The following is an 8,038-nucleotide window of genomic DNA, read 5'->3' as shown; positions in this document are numbered from 1 at the left end:
GGCTCCATATGAGTTCCTCTGATGGGAGGTTGTTTTATCCAGTCCTTCAGTTCCCTTCTTAGTTCCTCTGATCGGATGTATGGCTCCATATGCTTAGTTCCTCTGACCAGATGTATGGCTCCATATGCTTAGTTCATCTGATCGGATGTATGGCTCCATATGCTTAGTTCCTCTGATCGGATGTATGGCTCCATATGCTTAGTTCCTCTGACCGGGTGTATGGCTCCATATGCTTAGTTCCTCTGATCGGATGTATGGCTCCATATGCTTAGTTCCTCACCGGATGTATGGCTCCATATGCTTAGTTCCTCTGATCGGATGTATGGCTCCATATGCTTAGTTCCTCTGATCGGATGTATGGCTCCATATGCTTAGTTCCTCTGATCGGATGTATGGCTCCATATGCTTAGTTCCTCTGATCGGATGTATGGCTCCATCCAGTGCTTAGTTCCTCAGACGGATGTATGTCTCCATATGCTTAGTATGGAGGAGTCGGGATGTATGGCTCCATAGTAGTTGGAGGAGTCCTCTGATCGGATGTATGGCTCCAGTCCAGTAGTATGGAGGAAGTCTGGACAGACAGGAGATGTCTCCAGTCCAGTAGTATGGAGGGAGTCGGGACAGACAGGAGATGTCTCCAGTCCAGTAGTATGGAGGGAGTCGGGACAGACAGGAGATGTCTCCAGTCCAGTAGTATGGAGGGAGTCGGGACAGACAGGAGATGTCTCCAGTCCAGTAGTATGGAGGGAGTCGGGACAGACAGGAGATGTCTCCAGTCCAGTAGTATGGAGGGAGGGAGACATTGCTGTACACAGCAGGTATATATTTACACTGTAGTCTCTGCTCTAAGATTCAGAACATTTCTCCATTGCTCTTACAGTTGTTCACTACATCACCAACAGTATGTGGACACCTACTCGTCAAACCTCTCATTTCAAAATGATGGGCATTAATATGGAGTTGGTCCCCCTTCTGCTGCTATAACAGCCTCCACTCTTCTAGGAAGGCTTTCCACTAGATGTTGGTACATTGCTGCTGGGACTTGCTTCCATTCAGCCACAAGAGCATTAGTGAGGTCGGGCACTGATGTTGGGCGATTAGGCCTGGCTAGCAGTCGGCATCCCAATGGGATTGAGGTCAGGGCTCTGCGCAGGCCGGTCAAGTTCTTCCACATCGATCTCAACAAACTATTTCTGTATGGACCTCACTTTGTGCACGGGGGCATTGTCATGCTGAAACAGGAAAGGGCCTTCCCCCAAACTGTTACCATAAAGTTGGAAGCACAGAATCATCTAGAATGTCATTGTATGCTGTAGCATTAAGATTTCTGTTCACTGGAACTAAGGGCCCTACCCCGAACCATGAAAAACAGCCCCAGACTGTTATTCCTCCTCCACCAAACTTTACAGTTGGCACTATGCATTCGAGCAGGTAGCGTTACCTGGCATCGGCCAAACCCAGATTTGTCTGTCAAACTGCCAGATGGTGAAGTGTGATTCATCACTCTGGAGAACGCGTTTCCACTGCTCCAGAGTCCAATAGCGGTGAGCTTTACACCACTCCAGCCGACGCTTGGCATTGCACATGGTGATCTTAGGCTTGTGTGCGGCTGCTCAGCCATGGAAACCCATTTCATGAATGCTCCCGACGAACAGTTCTTGTGCTGACGTTGCTTCCAGAGGCAGTTTGGAACTCGGTACTGAGTGTTTTTAAACGCGCTGCCTGCTTCAGCACTCGGCGGTCCCGTTCTGTGAGCTGGTGTGGCCTACCACTTTGTGGCTGAGCCGTTGTTGCTCCTATATGTTCCGACTTGATAATAACAGCACTTACTGTTGACCGGGGCAGCTCCAGCAGGGAAGATATTTGACTAACTGACTTGTTGGAAAGGTGGCATCCTTATGACGGTGCCACGTTGAAAGTCACTGAGCTCTTCAGTAAGGGCCATGCTACTGCCAATGTCGTGCTATGGAGATTGCATGGCTGTGTGGTGATTTTTTTATACATGTCAGCAACGGGTGTGGCAGAAATGAGCTGAATCCACTCATTTGAAGGGGTGTCCACATACTTTTGTATATTTGGTGTAGTTAGACCTCAGAACATGTTCACACACATCACTGTTAATGTTCTTCTAAGTAATTGTCTGTACAGAAGCTGCTATTTAATTCTTTATTTTTGTTGTGGTTATAATATATCTATATGAAAATGAATCGTTCAGGTTGATTGTTTTACTCTCTTACTCTCTTATTGTTTTCTCGTTCCCATTACAGTCCATTTGTTCTTATGCTTGTTGTGTTTCTCAAACAATTCATTCATATGAAACATCAATGTTTCTCTTTAACTCATAAAGATATGCTGTTTTGACACATATTGTCCAAAGCCTTACATTTGTTTTCACCCAATACATTGTTGTTTTTGACGGAAAGATGGCTTTTCATTTTAGTTTCTTAGAGGTTTAGTGACGGTATTCCTAACTGTTGTCTTTCCTGAATGAAGGACAGAGAAAGACACCCCCCCCCACCACCACCAGTCCTTAATGAAGGAAAGAGATACTGACATATCCCCCCCATTACTGATCAAATAATGAGCTGCCACATCTACCCCCATTACTAGATCAAATAATGAGCTGCCACATCTACCCCCATTACTAGATCAAATAATGAGCTGCCACATCTACCCCCATTACTAGATCAAATAATGAGCTGCCACATCTACCCCCATTACTAGATCAAATAATGAGCTGCTACATCTACCCCATTACTAGATCAAATAATGAGCTGCTACATCTACCCCCATTACTGATCAAATAATGAGCTGCTACATCTACCCCCATTACTAGATCAAATAATGAGCTGCTACATCTACCCCCATTACTAGATCAAATAATGAGCTGCTCTACCCCCATTACTAGATCAAATAATGAGCTGCTACATCTACCCCCATTACTAGATCAAATAATGAGCTGCTACATCTACCATCTACCCCCATTACTAGATCAAATAATGAGCTGCTACATCTACCCCCCATTACTAGATCAAATAATGAGCTGCTACATCTACCCCCATTACTAGATCAAATAATGAGCTGCCACATCTACCCCCATTACTAGATCAAATAATGAGCTGCTACTGATCAAATAATGATCTACCCCCATTACTAGATCAAATAATGAGCTGCTAATGAGCACATCTACCCCCATTACTAGATCAAATAATGAGCTGCTACTGCTACCCCCATTACTAGATCAAATAATGACCTGCTACATCTACCCCCCATTACTAGATCAAATAATGAGCTGCTACATCTACCCCCATTACTAGATCAAATAATGAGCTGCCACATCTATCCCCATTACTAGATCAAATAATGAGCTGCTACATCTACCCCCATTACTAGATCAAATAATGAGCTGCCACATCTACCCCCATTACTAGATCAAATAATGAGCTGCTACATCTACCCCCATTACTAGATCAAATAATGAGCTGCCACATCTACCCCCATTACTAGATCAAATAATGAGCTGCTACTGCCACATCTACCCCCATTACTAGATCAAATAATGACCTGCTACTGCCACATCTACCCCCATTACTATATCAAATAATGAGCTGCCACATCTACCCCCCATTACTAGATCAAATAATGAGCTGCCACATCTCCCCCATTACTAGATCAAATAATGAGCTGCTACTGCCACATCTACCCCCATTACTAGATCAAATAATGAGCTGCCACATCTACCCCCATTACTAGATCAAATAATGAGCTGCCACATCTACCCCCATTACTAGATCAAATAATGAGCTGCCACATCTACCCCCATTACTAGATCAAATAATGAGCTGCTACTGCCACATCTACCCCCATTACTAGATCAAATAATGAGCTGCCACATCTACCCCCATTACTAGATCAAATAATGAGCTGCCACATCTACCCCCATTACTAGATCAAATAATGAGCTGCTCACATCTACCCCCATTACTAGATCAAATAATGAGCTGCCACATCTACCCCATTACTAGATCAAATAATGAGCTGCCACATCTCCCCCATTACTAGATCAAATAATGAGCTGCTACATCTACCCCCATTACTAGATCAAATAATGAGCTGCTACTGCCACATCTACCCCCATTACTAGATCAAATAATGAGCTGCCACATCTACCCCCATTACTAGATCAAATAATGAGCTGCTACATCTACCCCCATTACTAGATCAAATAATGAGCTGCCACATCTACCCCCATTACTAGATCAAATAATGAGCTGCCACATCTACCCCCATTACTAGATCAAATAATGAGCTGCTACATCTACCCCCATTACTAGATCAAATAATGAGCTGCCACATCTACCCCCATTACTAGATCAAATAATGAGCTGCTACATCTACCCCCATTACTAGATCAAATAATGAGCTGCTACATCTACCCCATTACTAGATCAAATAATGAGCTGCCACATCTACCCCCATTACTAGATCAAATAATGAGCTGCCACATCTACCCCCATTACTAGATCAAATAATGAGCTGCTACATCTACCCCCATTACTAGATCAAATAATGAGCTGCCACATCTACCCCCATTACTAGATCAAATAATGAGCTGCTACTGCCACATCTACCCCCATTACTAGATCAAATAATGAGCTGCTACATCTACCCCCCATTACTAGATCAAATAATGACCTGCTACTGCCACATCTACCCCCCATTACTAGATCAAATAATGAGCTGCTACATCTACCCCCATTACTAGATCAAATAATGAGCTGCTACATCTACCCCCATTACTAGATCAAATAATGAGCTGCCCATCTACCCCCATTACTAGATCAAATAATGAGCTGCCACATCTACCCCCATTACTAGATCAAATAATGAGCTGCTACATCTACCCCCATTACTAGATCAAATAATGAGCTGCTACATCTACCCCCATTACTAGATCAAATAATGAGCTGCTACATCTACCCCCATTACTAGATCAAATAATGAGCTGCTACACATCTACCCCCATTACTAGATCAAATAATGAGCTGCTCTACACATCAAATACCCCATTACTAGATCAAATAATGAGCTGCTACATCTACCCCCATTACTAGATCAAATAATGAGCTGCCACATCTACCCCCATTACTAGATCAAATAATGAGCTGCCACATCTATCCCCATTACTAGATCAAATAATGAGCTGCTCTACTGATCAAATAATGAGCTGCCACATCTACCCCCATTACTAGATCAAATAATGAGCTGCTACTCTACCCCCATTACTATCAAATACTGCCATCTACCTCCATTACTAGATCAAATAATGAGCTGCTCTACCTCCATTACTAGATCAAATAATGAGCTGCCACATCTACCCCCCCATTACTAGATCAAATAATGAGCTGCTACATCTACCCCCATTACTAGATCAAATAATGAGCTGCCACATCTACCCCCCATTACTAGATCAAATAATGAGCTGCTACTGCCACATCTACCCCCATTACTAGATCAAATAATGAGCTGCTACATCTACCCCCATTACTAGATCAAATAATGACCTGCTGCAAATACATCTACCCCCATTACTAGATCAAATAATGAGCTGCTACATCTACCCCCATTACTAGATCAAATAATGAGCTGCTACTGATCAAATAATGAGCTGCCACATCTACCCCCATTACTAGATCAAATAATGAGCTGCCACATCTACCCCCATTACTAGATCAAATAATGAGCTAATGAGCTGCCACATCTACCCCCATTACTAGATCAAATAATGAGCTGCCACATCTACCCCCAGATCAAATAATGAGCTCTAGATCAAATAATGAGCTGCTACATCTACCCCCATTACTAGATCAAATAATGAGCTGCCACATCTACCCCCATTACTAGATCAAATAATGAGCTGCTACATCTACCCCCATTACTAGATCAAATAATGAGCTGCTACTGCCACATCTACCCCCATTACTAGATCAAATAATGAGCTGCCACATCTACCCCCATTACTAGATCAAATAATGAGCTGCCACATCTACCCCCATTACTAGATCAAATAATGAGCTGCCACATCTACCCCCATTACTAGATCAAATAATGAGCTGCCACATCTACCCCCATTACTAGATCAAATAATGAGCTGCTACATCTACCCCCATTACTAGATCAAATAATGAGCTGCCACATCTACCCCCATTACTAGATCAAATAATGAGCTGCTACATCTACCCCCATTACTAGATCAAATAATGAGCTGCCACATCTACCCCCATTACTAGATCAAATAATGAGCTGCTACTGCCACATCTACCCCCATTACTAGATCAAATAATGAGCTGCCACATCTACCCCCATTACTAGATCAAATAATGAGCTGCTACATCTAGATCCCCCATTACTAGATCAAATAATGAGCTGCCACATCTACCCCCCATTACTAGATCAAATAATGAGCTGCTACATCTACCCCCATTACTAGATCAAATAATGAGCTGCCACATCTACCCCCATTACTAGATCAAATAATGAGCTGCCACATCTACCCCCATTACTAGATCAAATAATGAGCTGCTACATCTACCCCCATTACTAGATCAAATAATGAGCTGCTACATCTACCCCCATTACTAGATCAAATAATGAGCTGCTACATCTACCCCCATTACTAGATCAAATAATGAGCTGCCACATCTACCCCCATTACTAGATCAAATAATGAGCTGCTACATCTACCCCCCCCATTACTAGATCAAATAATGAGCTGCCACATCTACCCCATTACTAGATCAAATAATGAGCTGCTACATCTACCCCCATTACTAGATCAAATAATGAGCTGCTACATCTACCCCCATTACTAGATCAAATAATGAGCTGCTACATCTACCCCCATTACTAGATCAAATAATGAGCTGCCACATCTACCCCCATTACTAGATCAAATAATGAGCTGCTACTGCCACATCTACCCCCATTACTAGATCAAATAATGAGCTGCTACTGCCACATCTACCCCCATTACTAGATCAAATAATGAGCTGCCACATCTACCCCCATTACTAGATCAAATAATGAGCTGCCACATCTACCCCCATTACTAGATCAAATAATGAGCTGCTACATCTACCCCCATTACTAGATCAAATAATGAGCTGCTACTGCCACATCTACCCCCATTACTAGATCAAATAATGAGCTGCTACATCTACCCCCATTACTAGATCAAATAATGAGCTGCTACATCTACAAATAATGAGCTGCCCTACATTACTAGATCAAATAATGAGCTGCTACATCTACCCCCATTACTAGATCAAATAATGAGCTGCCACATCTACCCCCATTACTAGATCAAATAATGAGCTGCCACATCTACCCCCATTACTAGATCAAATAATGAGCTGCTACATCTACCCCCATTACTAGATCAAATAATGAGCTGCCACATCTACCCCCATTACTAGATCAAATAATGAGCTGCTACATCTACCCCCATTACTAGATCAAATAATGAGCTGCTACATCTACCCCCATTACTAGATCAAATAATGAGCTGCTACATCTACCCCCATTACTAGATCAAATAATGAGCTGCCACATCTACCCCCATTACTAGATCAAATAATGAGCTGCCACATCTACCCCCCATTACTAGATCAAATAATGAGCTGCTACTGCCACATCTACCCCCATTACTAGATCAAATAATGAGCTGCCACATCTACCCCCATTACTAGATCAAATAATGAGCTGCTACATCTACCCCCATTACTAGATCAAATAATGAGCTGCCACATCTACCCCCATTACTAGATCAAATAATGAGCTGCCACATCTTACCCCCATTACTAGATCAAATAATGAGCTGCCACATCTACCCCCATTACTAGATCAAATAATGAGCTGCCACATCTACCCCATTACTAGATCAAATAATGAGCTGCCACATCTACCCCCATTACTAGATCAAATAATGAGCTGCTACATCTACCCCCATTACTAGATCAAATAATGAGCTGCCACATCT

Source organism: Oncorhynchus nerka, linkage group LG27, assembly GCF_034236695.1.
Source record: "Oncorhynchus nerka isolate Pitt River linkage group LG27, Oner_Uvic_2.0, whole genome shotgun sequence".
NCBI lineage: Eukaryota > Metazoa > Chordata > Actinopteri > Salmoniformes > Salmonidae > Oncorhynchus > Oncorhynchus nerka.
Note: the sequence above shows the minus strand (reverse complement) of the source record.